A 20,657-nucleotide genomic window follows, 5' to 3' on the forward strand; every position below is an offset into this window, starting at 1 on the left:
AGTGCAGAGTGGCCAAAAGCAAGTTGTATTGGGAAAAGGAGAAAAAGAGAGGAGAGAAAGAAGGAAAGAAAGAGAAAGAGAAAAAAAAGGAAGAAGAAAAAAACAAAAAAAAAGAAAAGGAGAAAGAAAAAGAAAGGAGAAAAAAGGGGGGTGGGGGAAGGAAACAAATCAAAAAGCAAAAAAAAAAAAAAAAAAAAAAAAGAAAAGAAAAAAAAAGAACCACGGGGGAGTATCTTCTGATTCTGTATACTTTAAGTCCCTTGGCTTCCCCTGGAAGTTGTCAGTCCGTCTAGCTGGTCTTCTGGGGGAGGGGCCTGCTGTGCTGCTTTTCAGGTGTTAGCAGTTGCGGGAGCTGCTGTGCCCCTGCCTGGTGCAGGGCTCAGTGGGGGGTTGTTTACCCCGTGAGGCCCCAGGAGGAACAACTGCAGTGGCGGAGCCAGCTCTCGAGCCCTGGATTCAGCTACGGCAGGAACTACGGAGCTCTCTGCAGGGCCTGGAGGCTCCGGGGCGGGGCCGCTGATGTGCTCAGCTGGGGCAGGAGCGTCCTCGCTGTCCTGGGCCCTCCCGGCCTCTGCCTGTCCCGGGGGAGGCGGGATCCTGGGCTGTGTCCCGGCGCCCTGTGCTCCGGAGCCTGCGCTGTTGGATTCGCGCTCCGGTCCGCAACCCCCTCCGCGGAGCCGCCGCCCGAGCCCCTCCGAGCTGCTCCGGGTCCCGCTGGGTCCCGCCGTGCGCGCTGCAGCCCTTAGGGAGCTCGGCGCACTCTCCTGGGCGCGCAGTTGCTCTGTTACTGTCCCAGGGAACCTGAGGGCACCCCCGCCCTCCTGGGTCCTGCTCCAACTCCCCACGAGCCCCTTTCCGCCCGGGAAGGTCGGTGCAGCTCCTGCTCCTCCGGGACGGGGCTCTCCTGTCCTGGGGACACTCGCCCCGGCCTCAGCCCGGCTCCTCGCGGGGCCCCTCCCCCTTGGAGGCCTTTGTTTCTTTATTTCTTTTTCCCCATCTTCCTACCTTGATAGAAGCGTGAACTCTTCTCACTGTAGCATTCCAGCTGTTCTCTCTTTAAATCTCAGGCCGAATTCGTAGATTTTCAGGATAATTTGAAGGTTTTCTAGGTAATTTGGTGGAGACCCGTGATTTGGGGACCCTACTCTTCCGCCGTCTTGCCCCTCCCCCCTGCTGATTTAATCTCCTTACTAGTAGTTGATCTGTTCAGTTTTTCTTTTTTTCTTTCATGATTCAGTCTGAATTTTTTATTTCTTTCGAATACATATATTAAGCTATACCTTTATTGACTACTGTCATGGGCACTGTGATGCTCCAGTCAGATCGCTCTTCAGTGAAAGACCTGATATTCCAGATGCTTGTGCCAATGCAATGGCAGATAGTCTTTAGCTGCCTGCAACCATCAGGCATCACCTTAGCTGCAGAGACACCCTCAACTAAAGTCATGTCCCTTCTCAAAGTGGTGCACATCCAATTACTCCTTGGTGCAAGAATATAAACTGCTAGCACTTCAACTCTACTTAGGACAGCTCTTAGGGCCATTTTGGCTCCACAGCTCTTATGTGGTCAGCCAAGAATGGTATTGGGTCTGCAACACAGCTAGATCTTCCTCTGCCCAGTCCTGCTTCCATGCCCTTCCTTCCACAGGTGATTATTCCAAGTGCATCTCTAATAAGCATCTGGAACCCTAAACTCTATCTCCGAGGCTGCCTCCCAGAGAAGCCAACTTGCAACGGATTGGTACTAGAAATAGTCTGTGAAAGCAGGTGATAGGGTGGGGTTTTGAAGCTGGGTTACTTGCCATTTTCCAGCAATGAAGACCATATCACCATAGGTAGTCCCGGGAACAGAGTAACAGTCCAATTGTTAAAACTTTCAGTGGTGATGAACTGGGATGGTATGTCAATGGAAGAGAATGCACTAGCTGCTATGGCAAGTCAGGCATTTGAGAAATATGGTAAAAATAGTAATGAAAATGGATGAGTATGATTAAACTATATTAAATGCTGGAAAATACAACAAAAACCTCAAAATTATTAGTGGCCAATTGAAAGCTAAGTCTGAAGTCTAGGCCAATTGAAAGCTAAGTCCTTTGTAACTTATCAAGTAATTAGGAGGGCAGTAAAAGCTGAGGATCATTTCTAGAAATAAATTTTCAGTATAATTGAACTCTAAAGAAAGTTGAACTCAAAACTGAGACAAGTCAAGGTTGGTGTCTAATTGGGAAAGAATGGCTCCTGACACATGAGAAGGAAATATCTGGCTTAATGGTCTCAAAATCTTGAATTCCAACATTCTCCTGAACCTTCTGAAGCTGCACAAGTGTTCCACTCCTCTTAAAAGTTAGCATCCTCTTAAAGAGAATGCAAAATCCTTTGCAAGGCAACATATGCCCTTCTCAAGATCTGCCCCAACTCCTTGCCTGGTGTCTAGGCTCATAACTAGGATTATGTCACAATATAACCCAGTCAGGAATATGCTGGGGCCTGATACAAAATAAAAATACTATACTTCAAAAGAACTACAAGATTAAACTATATATGCTAAGAAGAATCAGGAATATTCTCATAGGATTAGATTCTATGGGAGTATGATGAAAGGAGCTAGTACATAAAATTGAATGCATATTCCTGGCAAAGACCCCAGAATTTGGAAATAGAAGCATGGAAAAAGCAATGGACCACACTAAAGGAATTTGAAATAACAGAATTGCCATAGGATATGGTGAAAAGGGGATCCAGGGGCTCAGAGAAGTGTTCATGCTAGAATATCATGTAAGGCCAGAAAACCTATCAAATTATTATGTTCTGTTGGAAACCCTAGAAAAGGCATTGTTTCTAGTCCATAAGAAATACACTGATGAGAGATCACCAATATCTTCAATAGTACATCTCATCTCGTAAGTAGTATGGGACTGCGAGCAGGAAAGTCCTTTAAAGAGTCTCTGTGGTAACTATGGGGTTGATAGAAGCTCCTATACTTTAGAGTCCAGGTGAATGCACATAATCACAGGAAACCAGTGGGGTGCAATTATAATGGATAGCAAAGTTGGAAGGCATCTAGATGGACCTGGTACTGAGAGAGTTGTGGAGATGGCTTAATAGAACATGTTCCCCTAGGGCAAATGGGAGGATAGCCAATAAGGTTAGTACTCTATTTGTACCATCAAAAGAAAGGATTGATACTGAAGGCAGTTACACAATTAACAAACAAACAAACAAACAAACAAACAAACAAACAAACTGATGATCTGTATACCAGCTTCCAGACCTAAATCAGGTTTTAGAGATGGAACTCATTGCCTTAAGAAGAGATGAGGTCTCCAGAAAAAGAATCTTGTAACAATAAAGCAAGTGTATACAGTCATGATTTTCCTTAGTGCTTCCCCAACAGAACCTACAGGTAATTGACATTACTTAGAGATTAGCACAGCACCTACATTGGATTCTTGGCTTATAGGGCAAGATCTATCATAGTGAGAAAAACCAGGTGGAAATCTCTGAATCTGTTTCCTTTTTTTTTTTTGTTAAGATTTTATTTATTTATTCATGAGAGACACACAGAGAGAGAGAGGCAGAGACACAGGCAGAGGGACAAGCAGGCCCCATGCAGGGAGCCCAATGTGGGACTTGATCCCGGATCTCCAGGATCACTAAGCGCTAAACCCCTGAGCCACCAGGGCTGCCCTGAATCTGCTTCCTAATTCTAACAGATGTTACAGTTCATACCTGAACTGTATACCTGAATACCTACAGGTATTTACTCGTGTAACTGTGCACTGGGGAAAGGGAAATATCCAAACATTTCTAGAACTCTGTTAAATACAGAGTCCAAGTTAACAGTGACATTCAGACACTAGAAACATTATTATGGACCCCTATTATTTCAGAGGCATATGGGAACAAGGCAATAAAAAAGTCCTGAATAAGGTGTGACCCACAGTGGGTTCACTGGGTACTGGGTCCATGTACAAACCTCATGGTCACTTCCCTGGATCATGAAAGTAAAATTGGAATTGATATTACTTAAAGATAGTGACTCTAAGGAGGTAATTAGTATTCAATGAGGTCATAAGAACAGGATCCTAATCTGATAGGACTGTTGTCCTTATAAAAAGAGGAAGAGAGAAAGGGAGACGAGGAGTGAGACAAGGAGAGAACAAGAGATCTCTTGTGTCCATGAAAAAGGAAAAGCCATATGAGGACACAATGAGAAGATGGCCGTCTACAAGCCTAGAAAAGAGAGAGATCTTATCAAAAACTGGCATTAGCTTTCTCTTGGACGTGTGGCCTCCAGAATGGAGAAAATAAATGGCTGTTGTTTAAGCCAGTCTGTGATATTTTCTATGGCAACCTCAATAGAGTAATACAGCATGAAAGTCAAGAAGACTAAATAACTGGCTTTGCCTTTCTAATATGTACATATGAATCTTTCTTAAACAAGAGAGTTTTTAGATTATATGAGCTATATTATTTGTCTCAAATATCTCCTTTATGAATTTTGTAGAGAACATTGTGGTTAACCCCTCAAAATCCAATTCCACCTTTCTGCCTTTGTAAGCAACAATACTGTTGAGTAAATTGCTTGAGCTCCAGAAATGATTTCTGATTAGTATAAACCAATCATTGCAATCATAAAACACCTCTTACAGAGTGGTTTCTAACTTAAAGCTTAAACCAATCACAGCATAGCAATCCCCTGGCAACAGAGATGGATTTTTAAACTATTAGCCAAATTAAGGAAGAACACTTCTTCAAAGGTTGAGGAAGAGATGTTCTCTTTATTCCACTAGACATGAATGAGGAAAGAGCCATTATCCTAAAACTCCAAGAGGAACAGATCTTAAAAAAGAGCATATCCTTTGTATACCAGAGAGGAGATAATAAGAATATAGATCCTTGAGGACATGTTTGAACTACTGGATCAACCAATGTTGGCCTTTATTCTACTTCTGGACTTCCGGTTATGTGAACCATTTTCATCAATGATTTAAGTCAAATTGACTTGTGTTTTCTATGCTGCAGACAAAAGCATCCTAATTGAAGCTGTAAACGATCACTTTTTCAATAAATACATAATGAAACCTACCATGACCCAGGCACCCTCTGATACACGAACAAAGCGGAAACAATTGCCTTTCCCTCATATAGCTTATTCTAGCCAATTATCTTTATTTGGATTCTCCATCTTCTCTACATTATCTACCATCACTTTACACATTGCTCTCGTCTTGTATATGCATGCTGGAAGACTTATTCCAGTTTGTCTACTTCAGTGCTTAACTCATTTTCTACACCACTAACTATGCTGTTTATCACCTCTGTAACAGAAGTGATATAACAGTCTTTCCTCTGCTCTACTTCCTTATGATGTTTTTGTTTTCTTCACAATCCTCTCCCCATATGAATCCATTTTGTATCATCCATCCCTATTTTCCTCCCTTATCTATCAACATTTAATCTCATATTTTCTATCTTTATGAGTTTTTTTAATAAGTAAATAGAATTTCTTTTTTATACTATTGATGATGCAAACATCTTCAGATGACCTCCTATGGTATTTTCCACTGAAAGATATTGTCTTCCTTCATCTGTTCTCTATGACCTTCAACAATAACACAAAATTAAATTCTCTCTTTTCAACAGTATCTTAAGTTATATAAACTTAATTTGTTATATGTTTATATATAATATGCAATATATATAACCACTTTGCATAAAATTTATCTGAAAACAGGGATCCCTGGGTGGCGCAGCGTTTTGGCGTCTGCCTTTGGCCCAGGGCGCGATCCTGGAGAACCGGGATCAAATCCCACGTCGGGTTCCTGGTGCATGGAGCCTGCTTCTCTCTCTCTGCCTGTGTTTCTGCCTCTCTCTCTGTGTGTGTGACTATCATAAATAAATAAAAAATTTTTTAAAATCCATATTTATAAAAAAAATTATCTGAAAACAATGATAAGCAATAATTTTTTCAATAAATAAAAGCATGCTTTCTACTATCAAGGAATATAAAGTTTCAAAGAAGAGAAAAAGTCCAACGTGATTAAAAAATCATTATCTACTTTGCTGGTATAAAGAAGAAAGGGCAAATATAAAGTCTTATGAGCTCTCACAGAATGGGTAAGTACCTGCAAACAAAATTTTAAAGAGCATAATGGCAGATAGGAACTGAATATTAACAAAATAAGTCTGGAATATGCCCTATTTCTGTTTTATGCCAGGAAAAATGGTATTTTCCACTCCTAACTACTCTATCTAGAAGAAGAACCACATCTGAAAATCAGAGATTCTGATTTAATTTAATTTAAACCAAATGAAGACAGAATCGCAGTATGGTAGGATAATTCATGGGGAGAATAGGATATATATCTTCTTTCAACGCAATTTAATAGAAATAACATTTGTACTATTCTGTACACTGCCATTATCCTCTAAACTTCTTCACTTACTATACTACAGAGTAACTATAGTTGTACTTAAAATTTAATCTTTTCAATCCCCATTTTGTAATGAAACAGAACACCCAGGTTAGACAGATCTGGCTTAGTCTAGGCTCCAACACTTATTTTCAGTGTAACTTTTGAAGATTTATCTTAATTGTGAATTCTGAAAAGAAATGGATTGTTACAGAGTTGTATAATAAGAATCAATGAGAATGAATTGGAAAATGTGTCTTTAAACCATAGAAATATGTTAAAAAACAATTACATATTAAACCTTCCATTAAAGACACATAATTTTAAGAATATCTATTAGCTTATTAATAAAATAAAATGTGTTTACTGTTTGATAATTGTATCACTTAATGTATAGCCCCTAACTTGGGTTTCTGCTCCCAAATGGATTGTATTTTGTCTACTTTGAACTGAATTTTTCATCTGCTGACCTACTCATCTGATACAAATGATTTTAAACATGTTTGTTTCATTTGTTGATATTTGTGTTGCCTACCTTTTTAGTACTGCTAAAGAACTATATCATTTTCATTTACTTTTCTCAGATTATCCATATCAACAACATAGGACTAATTAGCTTAGAAGACCTAGCTGTTTCTGAAATCACTGAGGAGAATCATAAGAAGCCTCAAAGTAATCTCTGTCAGGGAGTTCCCGCTTTTCATTCCCACCTTCTGTGATCATGCTGTGACTTTGACAACCAACCTTGAGGGAATAGTTTTGCCAGCTTACATAATGAATCAAAGGTAGAACTAGGAAAGGGATGGAGCCCTGCATTTTCCACCATTTGTCATCTTTATGCCAGTGCATACAGGGTTTCCTGTTACAAACTGACCCTGCATGACTTGTTGCAACATGAGAGGATCCCCACGGTGGTGTTACTTCTGGGAACACTTCAGTACAAAGAGATCTCTTGACATAGCTGTGACCAATGTAATACTTAATAGCATCCATAAAGGAAAAAAAAACAACAAAATAGGTATTGTCTTGCTTTCCTCAGTATTAAAAAAAAATGCAGTGTTTTTGCAAATACAGAAGTATTTTGAAAATTACAGAATTAAAATGAGAATTTGTGACCATCTAAAATATTAAAGTATATGTCATATGTAAGTAGATATCAGAATATATAGCTTACCTGTCACAAATGCTATTTTTGGTTATAAATTGCTTCATAAACATAATAGCAAAAAAGTGCTCCTACAGTTTCTAAAAGTATAATACACGTTAGAAGAATCTACCCAATTTTATTCCACATGATTCTATCAATATAACAAGTTAAAAAAAAAAAAACTAAACTAAAATCATGGAGTGCCTGGGTGGCTTAGTCGATTAAGCATCCAATTCTTGATTTAGGCTCAGATTACAATCTTAAGGTTCTGGGAAGGAGCCTTGTGTCGGGTTCCCTGCTCAGTGGGGAGTCTGCTTGTCTCCCTCTCCCTCTGCCCCTCCTTCTGCTCATGCACGTACTCTCTCTCTTTCTGTCTCATAAATAAATCTTTTTTTAAAAAAGAAAATCTAAAATAAAAGTTTATTAGGGTACAAAAGCAATGTCAGAATTATCTAGAAAAGATGAGATACTGACTGATACATACAACTATTCCAAAATGTTTCTTTTTCCTTTTGCAATATTCAAACGATAATACAATGCCACCACCTATTGATGGAATGGGAGAACTGAGGTCCTAAAATTACAAACAGCACAATATCAAATATTCATGGGAATTATAAATCAAGGTACAGAACATAGGTCATTAACCATTGACTAGATGACATATATCAGTAATATGTTTAGGTGGTAATTGATTTGTTCACATCCATTGCTTCTTTGACTTTCTGGCATTCTATGGAATGGCACAGCATTTCTTTAATGGCTAATTATAGTTTGACCATATGAAAATATATAATTAATGTTAATTTTCTTTCAAAGTAAATTTTAAGAGAAAAATATTGTGAGAATTATTTTTTTCATATAACATGTAGTCACATTGGATTGAATATTAGGGATCCACAGAACACATTTTGGGGAACCTAGACTTCATTTTCTGGAAATATGTTGGATTGGATAATATCCAATAAACACATTTTTTTAAAGATTTTATTTATTTATTCATGAGAGACACAGAGAAAGGCAGAGACATAGGCAGAGGGACAAGCAGGCTCCCCGCAAGGAGCCCGATGCAGGACTCAATTCCGGGATTACACCCTGAGCCAAAAAGCACACACTCAACCACTGAGCCACCCAAACGTTCCTTCAGTAAACATATTTAAAAATAAACTTTATAATATGGAAAACATACTCTCCAGTGCATACTTGCAAGAAAGGAGGAGACATTCACATAGACCAAACCTAAAGAAAAGCCCAAAAGAAGAGCCATAAACCAATGAACTTAATATCCCCCAGCTGTCCTGAAGAAATGTGTATTTGTGTTTGTGGGGTTGGAGATTGCTTTCAAAGTTCTTGGGTTTTGTTTTTGTTTGTTTGTTTGTTTGTTTGTTTAAAGAGAGTGACCCAGAGAGAGAGAGAGAGAGAACACAAGCTGGGAGGGGCAGAGGGAGAGGGAGAAGCAGACTCCCCACTGAGCAGGGAGCCTGACATGGGCTGGATCCTGGGACTCCAGCATCATGACCCAAGCTAAAGGTAGACTCTTAACTGACTGAGCCACCCAGGTGCCCCAGTTCTTGGGTTTTAAGGCGTCAAATCAAAAGACAGTAACTTGAACTTCTATGATGTTTTAGATGAAACTGAACCCTTCAAATCACTATACCTTTAGTAAAGGTACAGGAAAAAACAAACAAACAAAACAGCCACCAATGCAGGAAAATGACAAAGAAGTTTGTGTTGATGTGAAATCTAAATGGATCAATAAAAAAGTTGATCAATCCCTAACTTGAGAATTTGTGATACTGGAGTTTTCCTCTGACAGGATGAAGTTCTTATTTCCACAATCTATATGGTCCAGGAATGTTTAGCTGAGAAAGCGAGATAAAATTAGTCTGTGGCTGCATTACTGCACAATATCACTAGAATATCTGGATGAATCAAATTCAAAATCTCTTTGAAGGAAAAATAATCTAGACTATACAGCCATACAAGATTCTGACAAACAAAGCTTCACAGAAAATATACTTATAATCCAAAATAATAAAACCATCAAGGAAACATTTCACATAAGTGAGTCAGATAACACACTCATAAAAGCTCTGGCAAACCTGAAAAACAATTATATAATTTATATAATTTATAAATTATAATTAAATTTATAAAAAGGCACTTGGGTGGCTCAGTGGTTGAGCAGATGACTTTGGCTCAGGTCATTATCCTGGGGTCCTGAGATCGAATCCTGCATCAGACTCCCTGCAGGAAGGCCTGCTTCTCGTTTTGCCTATGTCTCTGCCTCTCTCTGTATCTCTCATGAATAAATAAATAAAATATTTAAAAAATATATATATAATTATATTCCCCAACCACTGAGCCACCAAGTGCCTTTTTATAAATTTAATTTTAATTTAATTATATTTTGTTTATATTTAATAATTATATTAAATTTAATGAATTTAATTATATTTTGTTTAGTGAACACATATTTTGTGATCTTGTTGCTCATTTAGAAACAGAATTACCATATATATAATTAAACTAGAAATTAATAATAGGTTAAGAAATATTTGAATACTTAAAATTTACTTGGAAATAATAAATTAAGGGAGAAAAATAATGGAAATGTAACATTTCAATAAATGATGATTATGAAAATAATACATATAAAAACTTGTTTAATTCTTACCAGTTTTGTAGTACAAAATACTACATTAGAAAGTATCAGAAAGATTAAAAAATAATCAAACAATCTAACTCAAAATTAGAAAAAAAGAACAAATAAACAGGAGATAATCATTTTGCAACTCTTAATGAAGTCATTGATTCAGACAAAGATTTTTAGTGGATGCCAAACCATTAGATAAAAAGTTGTCAGAAAATGGAATTGATATAAAGCCCACACATTACTTGTTGGTGACACCTTCCACTTGATCAATATCAGCAACATTAGTAATTAGGCAACCAGCTTTTTTATGTGATGTAATAAGAAACACACAGTATTATTCTTAAAATGTTCTTGCAAAGAAGCATTTTACTAACTTAATAATGTATTCAAATAAAATCTTTATACCTAAACTTGCAATTTGTAGGGAATACCTATAAAAAACCTACAGTGATATCAAATACCTTATACCAAAACTACAAATCAAACAATCCACGAAGGAAACATGATATACACTTTAAAAATCAGGTGTTCTAAGGGAAGACTGATCTGGTGTCTTCAAAAAACTAATGTCATAAAAAAGAAGAGAGGGAAATGTTCTATATTAAAATTTCCTTTAGAGAAATACCATATATTTCCATTGATTGAATTATGGTCTGAAGAAGCTAGATTTGAAAGGCATTGATGAGCTAATGGAGACATATGGATAATATTAAATAATATTGAACTATTATACAGAATGATTAATTTTGTTAGGTGTGATAATACTGTTGTGGTTATGTAGAAATGTGTCTTAGTTTTAGAGATGCATACTGAAATAATTAGGAGCATAATGTTATGACATTTTAAATTTATAAAAAATTTACCAAAAACAGATGAAACCAATGATGTAATTGTTAAATTTAGGAGATCGGTGCTTATAATTCTCTTGATTTTTTTGCATGTTTGGAATTCTTTATAATAACAGGTTTCAAAAATAAAAAGCAAAGAAAATAGAAGCAGCTTCAGAGCCCTGCTATTTTTTGCTAAAGTGAGCCAGACTTTAGCCCATCTAGGCTCCAACCTCACATAAAGCTGCCTCCTGATGTTACACAATGTGTGGCACTGAAAGGTGTAGGAGTAGAGGTCATTCATCCTTCAGCAAGTGTGGCATTCTGCTGAACAGAAGCCCCAAGAGTGATGATGACACTAACTCAACCTGGGAATTTATGATCATACACGTCTTCCTTCTCTGGTTTTATACTTAGCATTCCGATATGAACTGTGAGTCAAACAAATTTGGACAGCTCCGCTTGAGATAACCAAGAAAACTGGGAAGACATCCTGGGATAAAAAGCCATTTCAACTTTGAAACCAATTTTCTTATCCAGTTTTACCATTGCTGACTTAGTTTAAAACCTACAGAAATTTTTTTTTCTGGCTGTCTCATTCTATCCAGTTTATAAGCTTTACCCAACAGAAACTGCCACATTCTTCTTCCAGAATATGGAAAAAGAATTAGATTATTATATTGGTAAAAATTAAGCAGCTCAATTTCATATTCATTTATTTGAGCTTCAATCTATCCAAAAGGCATTCAATAAGTGCTGTGAAGGACACCTTGATTGGCAAGCCCTAGAAGAAAGGGTAAATGACATTGGGAGAAAAAGGTCTTGAGCATTAAGGGCAAAGTTTGCTACAGAAATTCAAAGAAAACATACTATCTATAGAATGAAACATGAGATGGGCTATGAATAATGATAGTTTTGTTTCCACCTTATTCACCCTTTCATTTTTTTTTCTTGCCTTACTACGATCTCCTTTATCATGTTGAATAAAAGTGATGATAGCAGGCATCCTTTTCTTGTTGCCAATCTAAAAGGGAAATTTTCTAGTTTCTCCACTAAGTATGATGTTACCAAAAGCTTTTTTATTTTTGGTTCCTGTAATGGATGCTTTTGGTTTCCATCAAGATTCTTTTCATTGAACCAGCCAACCCCCAGCTACTGAAAATTCTTGACAGTTAAAATTTACAGCTGTCTTTTTCCACAAAGAATTATCCTGGATCGAAGTGGAGCCATTGGAGCAACCAGTGCCTACTGACTGAAATAGAATTACAAAGACTGACCACTTTGTAAATACCATTGAGACATTGAAGAAAGAAAATGACAGGCTCATATTTGTTAATCAGCAGTCTAAGATAAAGTATGAGACTCAAATTCTCCTTGGCAGCATTAAAAAAAGACCCATTTTTTACAGTAAGGGAGTAACAAAGCAAAAGGACAGATAGAGAATTAATTTGTAATAATATTAGAAATTCAGAAGAGGCCAAATTCTCTTTGGCTAGGTTAGAGCCCTCATAATAAAGTGGGATCCTGAGGTTTGGGATGGAGATATGTAGCCTCATTTCCTCTCCTCATGTGCCTATCCACAGACAGCTTAGATATCTTCCCATTATGACAATTGGCTCCTTATAAGGTGAAAGATCCAAGAGATAAGGCAAAAACTTCAGTACCTTTCATGACCTAGTTTTTTATTTATTTATTTTTTAAAGATTTTATTTATTTATTCAAGAGAGACACAGAGAGAGAGAGGCAGAGACACAGGCAGAGGGAGAAGCAGGCTCCATGCAGGGAGCCCAATGTGGGACTCCATCCTGGGACTCCAGGATCATGCCCTGGGCCAAAGGCAGGCGCTAAACCACTGAGGCAAAAAATAAATAAATAAATAAATAAATAAATAAATAAATAAATAAATAAATAAACAAACAAACAAACCGCTGAGGCTCCTGGGCTCCCCAACTGGCATGTTCAACACTGTGCCTGGAAGTTACCCAATTCACTAAGGAAATTTTCTACTTTCCACAGTAGTGCTGAAGGCAGCATGTTACATGGAATCCCCTTCACTCTTGTTTCTAATAGTATTTTTCTCACTGTCCTTTAGTTTTAGAAAACAGGTACCATTACTTCCACAATACTGTGTTGGTCACACAGTTCAGCCCCATTCAGTGGCAGGAAACTATTCAAGGGTATAAATATCCAGAGGCATGAATCATTGTTGCCATCATTGAGGCTGAGTCCCACAGACCGCCCCTTGGCTTTTAATAATTCAAGTCTCTCCTACACATGAATTCTCATAAAGTCCCATAGCCTTGCAGCATCAGATTGAATTCCATGGACCTCATCATCTAAATTAGGTACAAGAATGTATGAGCTTCCTTGAATGCAGTTTCCAAGAACTAGTGAACTAAGATATAGTTATCTGGTCTGCACACCCATCAAAATGGTGGGGCAGGGATAGGGTAAACACAGTAGACTCTTCCACATAAAACTGGTAAAACAGGGATCCCTGGGTGGTGCAGCGGTTTAGCGCCTGCCTTTGGCCCAGGGCGCGATCCTGGAGACCCAGGATCGAATCCCACGTCAGGCTCCTGGTGCATGGAGCCTGCTTCTCCCTCTGCCTATGTCTCTGCCTCTCTCTCTCTCTCTGTGTGACTATCATAAATAAATAAATAAATAAATAAATAAATAAATAAATAAATAAATAACAAAAAAAAAACAAAAACTGGTAAAACAGGAGGTACACAGGAGTTATGTGCCTATAGCATTTCTAAAATCTAGAAGGACACATCAGACACATCTTCTTAGTTCCTCAATTAGGATAGAATGATTCACTGTACTTTTGGATCTACCCTCTGAACTTTTGGTTCCACCCTTTATTATGGAAGCTATCTCATGTTTGCAGCTGGGTCATGTTCTCAGCCTTCTTCCTGTATAAATTTGAGGATTGAAAGTTCAATTTTTATTTTTATTGTCCCTGCTCCTTTCAGTTCAAATTAGTGCTGTTTCCATAAGTATGACTATTTTTAAATCATACATTTGCTTTTTAAAGTTTTTATTTAAATTTCAGTTCATTAAAAAATAAAAAATAAATAAATTTCAGTTCATTAACATACAGTGTAATACTAGTTTCAGGTGTACAATATAGTGATTAAACGCTTCCATACCAGAAATGAACCCACAACTGTGTGGTCAATTTATCCTTGACAAGACAGGAAAGAATATCCAATGGAGAAAAAATAGTCTTTCAACAAGTGGTGCTGGGAAAACTGGACAGCAATATGCAAAATAATGAAACTGGGCCACTTTGTTATACCACACACAAAAATAAATTTAAAATGGATTAAAATCTAAATGTGAGAGCTGAAACCATAAAAATCCTGGAAGAAAAAAAAAATCCTGGAAGAGAACAAAATATGATTATTTTAAAAATCTTTGTGGTTCTCCTAGGAATCTTACTGAAATTTAATCCATTAGATAATAGGCACACTGCAAGTCTCTTCGAGATTGGACTCCCAGTGAGGCTACTGAAATACAACATACTTCAGATTCTTAGAAGCCCTACTATTTAAAGCAGAAGATCCATGAGACACACCTTTAAAACATTACAAGGACTCTTGTTTGACTGATTTTTCTAAGTTCTTTACAGGCATATTTTTCTTTTCATCTTTAGACCATGTTTTCCTGACCTTTTCCTATACTTAATCTTTGCCTGGAATCCATTTTTAAATGTTTACATCATTCATCATATGGAAAGTCCAGGAATTCTCCAAACCAGCAAATCCTTGATTTTTATGCTTAAACCGTTATTTCCTGAGCATCTCTCTCTCTTCTGGGATTTTACTACAGGCGACAAGAGGAAGCCAACTGGCATGTTCAACACTGTGCCTGGAAGTTACCCAATTCACTAAGGAAATTTTCTACTGTCCACAGTAGCGCTGAAGGCAGCATGTTACATGGAATCCCCTTCACTCTTGTTTCTAATAGTATTTTTCTGACTGTCCTTTGAGCCATCACTGTCCATCTCCTTGAGATTACCTGACTCCTATAAACAGTCTCTTTGCTTTTATTTCACTAACATTTTTCTTTTAAAGGCCTTCCACCTTTTACCTACTTGCTAATTTCAAAGCAATGCTCACCTTGTTTAAATTTTTGTTAGAGTAGCATCACACTCCCTATACCAAAATCTCTATTGATTATCCATTTCTACATAAACAATTACCCCCAAATGTAGTGGTTTAGCATAACAATAAATATGTTTTACCTCTTAGTTTCTTTAGACAAGAATTTAGGTGCTGCTTGACTGGGTAGTTCTTACTCAGGGTTACTCGTGAGGGTCAGTCAGACATCAGCTGGGGCTGGAGTGATCTGAAAGCACAAATGGCCTGGAGAATCCACTTGAAGATGGCTTGCTCACATGGCTATCAAGTTGATGTTGGCTGTTGGAGGAAAGTCTCAGTTCTTCTCATAGTACTATCTTGGTGTGTCATGACATGTTAGCTGGCTTCTCCATGAATAAGAGATTCAAAGGAACTAAGGCAAAAAATTTAACATGCTTTATGACTTAGCTTCAGAAATCAAACGGTGTCATTTCTGCACTGGTCACACTGCTCGGCCCTATTCACTGTTGGAAGGGACTACACAAAGCCTGAATATCAGAAGATAAGGGGCATTGTGAGCCATTTCAGAGACTAGCTATCCTGAGACTGCTCCCTTCAACCAAGACAGAAAATCAAATACAATACTGCATTCTGGGAGGAATGTCAAAGATTAGTGCCACACTAAAAGACTTACAGGATACAGAATAATGATCCCCACCATAGTCTCCACTTAATTCAACAGTCTTGTCCGTTTTAGGACTGGATGAATAAAGGTGGATGTCAGTAAGATTACTTCAAACAGCTAAATAATAGCCCTTCATTACTCCTAACTGTGGGAAATGAACAAGGGGTAGTGGAAGAGGAGGTGGGCGGGAGGATGGGGTGACGGGCCCTGAGGGGGGCACTTGATTGGATGAGCCCTGGGTGTTATACTATATGTTGGCAAATCGAAATCCAATACAAAAATATACAACAACAGGGGATCCCTGGGTGGCGCAGCGGTTTGGCGCCTGCCTTTGGCCCAGGGCGTGATCCTGGAGACCCTGGATCGAATCCCACGTCGGGCTCCCGGTGCATGGAGCCTGCTTCTCCCTCTGCCTGTGTCTCTGCCTCTCTCTCTCTCTCTGTGACTATCATAAACGAATAAAAATTAAAAAATATATATACAACAACAACAAAAAGAATAGCCCATCTTGCAGCTGCTTTGTGGGCTTTGGTATCTTCACTACAGTAGATTCATACAACTTTGGGTGTGTGGACTGTGGCTACTGATAAAATAAGTGTGTTTCTTCAATACTTTTCCGTAAGGAGTATCAGACAGTTCACAATCACATAGGATGGACTACAATACATATGCATTTATCTTGCTCCAAATTTGTATTATGTCTACTGCTTTCTGTTAAAAGATAGCCCCCAAAGATCAGGACTATCTAGAAATTCCATGAATATCACATTGGTACAGTATATTGATGATGTATTACCTATTGCTGCATAATGAAGTGTCCCAAACCTTAGGACTTAAAAAAAACCAATAAACATTTATTACCTCACATAGTTTCTGTTGATTAGGAATTTGGGAGAAACTGAGCTTAGTGGTTTGGGCTCAAGGTCTCTGAGGATTTTGTCATCAAGGTGTTGGTGAGGACTACAGTCATCTGAAGTCTTGACTGGTGGTAGAAGTCCCACTTTCATGTTGGCTCACCCAAGTGGGTGCTGATTATGCAGAAGAATACTTTGATCCATATGGATCACTCCACAGGGCTGTTTGAGGGTCCTCATAACATAGCAGGCAGCATCTCCTAGGAAAGCAAGGAAGTTTTCATGACCTTGCCTTGTAAATATTGCTCTATTCAATGTAAGGGGGAATACAAAAAAATGAGGAATAGCAGGGGTAGAGAATCACTGGGGATAGTCTTGGAAACTGGCTACCACACATGACATCATGTTAATTGGACCTGATAACTAAGAAATGGAAAGTACAGTTGATCCTTGTACAACATAGGGGTTGGTTTAGAGGTTCTGACTTCTGATGCAATTGAAAATTTGTGTATAACTTTTGACTCTTCAAAACCCTAACTACTAAGAGCCCACTGTTGGCTGGAAGGCTTATGAATAAAATAAGCAGCGAATTACCACGTTTTGTATATTATATGTATTATAGACTGTATTCTTTTTTTTTAATTTTTTTAAACTTTTATTTATTTATGATAGTCACACAGAGAGAGAGAGGCAGAGACACAGGCAGAGGGAGAAGCAGGCTCCATGCACCGGGAGCCCGACGTGGAATTCGATCCCGGGTCTCCAGGACCGTGCCCTGGGCCAAAGGCAGGCGCCAAACCGCTGCACCACCCAGGGATCCCTATAGACTGTATTCTTACAATAAAGTCAGCTAGAGAAAATAAAATATTACTAAGAAGATCATAAGAGAAAATTTATAGTACTGTGCTATATTTTAAAAATCCATGTATTAAGTAGACCTGGGCAATTCAAACCTGGGTTGTTCAAGAGTCAACTTTACTCTGCATGTCTGGTAAGTGATGTGCTCCAGACGGGGAGGGATAAATTCTGCAAAGATTCAAGGGCCTATCAAAACAGTTAAATGTTTCTGGGTTTATTGGTCTGGACTCTCTGGACTTCCCTCCAAAATAACGGACAAGTTATGTACCTTATACCTCCAACTGCTAAGAACAGAGCACAATGCTTAGTAGCCTGCTTTATGCTCCAGAAGTAGTACTTTCCATACTTATCTCACAATATTCTATCTCACTTATCATGTGGCACATGAATTCTTTTTTTTTAAAGATTTATTTATTTATTTATTTATTTATTTATTTATTTATTCATGATAGACAGAGATAGGGGGGCGGGCAGAGACACAGGCAGAAGGAGAAGCAGGCTCCATGCCAGGAGCCCAACATGGGATTCGATCCTGGGACTCCAGGATCGCTCCCTGGGCCAAAGGCAGGCGCCAACCTGCTGAGCCACCCAGGGATCTCCTGGCACATGAATTCTTGAATGGAGACTGCAAAAAGATGGTTTGCATTGCAGGTCAGGCTGCAGTAAAATAACTCTGCCCCTTCCTTGTGGTTCCCAAGATATCCCCATGGGAGAGGAAAAAATTTGGGTGGACCCCTCACAAGCCCCAGTAGGGAAGTTGCAGCACAGAACAAAGACTATTTCCTCATTTGTCCCCAACCTCAGTGTGCACTCTGCAATTATGCCAACTGTCCTGGCTAACTCTCAATTTGTCATTGCAGGTGGTATTTCCTCTGCCTGAAATATTTATCATTGTATGTCATGGCTCATTCTGTCATGTCTCTGCTTACATGCTATTTTATCATGAGTTAGGGAAGGACTATATTATAAAATTGCAACCCCCTACTCCTCACTCAGTACTGTCCTTTCTCTGCTCTATTTTCTCCAGAGGATTTAATGAAACACACAAAATTCTTCATTTATTTATTTATTTTTGTATATGATCCACATTAGAAGGCAAATTTGATGAGGGTAAGAATATTTGTCAATTTTTAAACTGTTGGATCCCCAATGTATATATAGGAAAGTGCCTATATAATAGTAAGTATTTATTGGATGGATAAATGCTAGACTCCCAATTTTATTGAATATCTAATGAACATCTTAATTTCAGTGTTCTTGAGATACTGATCATTATCTCTCATTGTGTATGGTAGGCAGACTACCTCCATCCAAAGATGTTCATATCCTAATCCTTGGAAATTGTGATACAACTTATGTAGATTACATGGAAAAGGAGAATTAGGTCGCAGATGAAATTAAGGTTGCTGATTAGCCGATCTTAAAATAAGAGTATTATCCTAGAGCAACTGAGTGGACTCAGTATAATCACAGGAGTCCTTAAAGCTGGAAGAGGGACAAGAGGAGGAGCTCAGAGTGCTGTGGTATTAGAAGAACATAACTAGCTTTTGCTAGCTTTAAAGATGGAAGAAGAGGGTGACAAGCCATGGAATGCAGGCAGCTTCTAGAAGCTGGAAGAGGCAAGGAAATGAACCCTTCCCAAGGCCAAAAGAAAGAATAGCCCTGCTAATGCCTTGGCATTAGCCTGGTGAGACCCCTGTCAGACTTAGGACCCCTCAGAACTAAGGTAATACATTTGTGTTAAGTCACTAAATTTTGTGGTGATTTGTTATGATTTCTATGGAAAATTAATACACTTCCTCCCTATTCTCTTTAGATCTACTTATTCTCCTACACCCTCTTTGTTACCAGGCATACAGTATAATACATGGTCATAACTTCCTTTCAGGAGTAGAGTTGGCCTCCTCAAATCCAGTTTCTATGTAGTTACTTCAGGAAACTTCAGCCTTCAGAAGACTAACTCCTACTTATTCACTCCTGTTTCCAGATCTGGAACGAAGCACATCTAAAGTTTGGATTCCTTTTTGTGTTTCTATTCTGTTTTTGATCAATAGAGATGCTAATCTTGTATTTAGGCACAGTTAAGTTTTATAACATTTTTAATGTCACCTTCCTTTCATAGTAAATCATGGTAAATTAAGTTTTATCCATTCTGCTTCTAAAATGTCCATGGGATTTGCCCCTTATTGAAATTGCCACTGGTACTGTTCTAACTTAAGTCTTAAGCATCTCTTTAAGGACTATTGCAGTAACTTCTTAACTAGTTTAGCTGTTTCCAGGCTTTCCCATTTTAAACCACTGTCTTCACTGCATACTGCCAGTTCTCATAAGATAAAAGGATGATGTTATTGACTACATTGTTGAAAAATCTTAACTAGCTCTTATTATATTTAAAGTCCGTAGTATTAAGAAACAAGTCGTACTAAGGCCACAGCCTTTGGAATCAAATCACCCGTGTTCTGAACTTTGTTTCAGTACAGGTTCTGGGTTAGAAAAATCTGGGTTTCCATCCTAGTTTTTCCATTTATTGCAAACCCAGGGCAAAATTCTATCCTCCAAAGAGATCATTGTGGTACTTACTCCAGAATGGTGAGGATTCTGTACTGTATGTAATACATATAAATTGCTTAATACAGTCACTGGCATAAAATGTGATCAATAAATATTAGCTGCTTAACTATGTAAGAAAGTATTCAATATTATTAAGATTCTAGCCCTTTATATTAGTCTGCTCAGACTCCCATAACAAAATACCAAAGACTGGGTAACTTAAGTAACATTAATTTTCTTACAATTTTGGAGGCTGCAAATACAAAGATCCAAGTGCCATCAAGGTTAGTTAATGGTAAGGCCTCTCTTCCTCACTTATCGACAGCATCTATCCTTACTGTGTCCTCACATAGCCTCTTGTCTATGTGCACAGGGTATCAGAGAGATCTCTGGTGTCTTCCTGTTATTATTAGGACAGCCATTCCATTGGGTTAGGACCCTATCATTATGACTTCATTTGACTTAATTACCTCTTTTAAGGAACGGTCTCTAAGTATAGTTATATTGAAGGTTAAGGCTTCAACATATGGAATTGGAGGGGACACAATTCAGTCTATGGTACCCTCCTTAACCTGAC

The sequence above is a fragment of the Canis aureus genome, chromosome 5 (genome assembly GCF_053574225.1).
Source record: "Canis aureus isolate CA01 chromosome 5, VMU_Caureus_v.1.0, whole genome shotgun sequence".
Taxonomy (NCBI): Eukaryota; Metazoa; Chordata; class Mammalia; order Carnivora; family Canidae; genus Canis; species Canis aureus.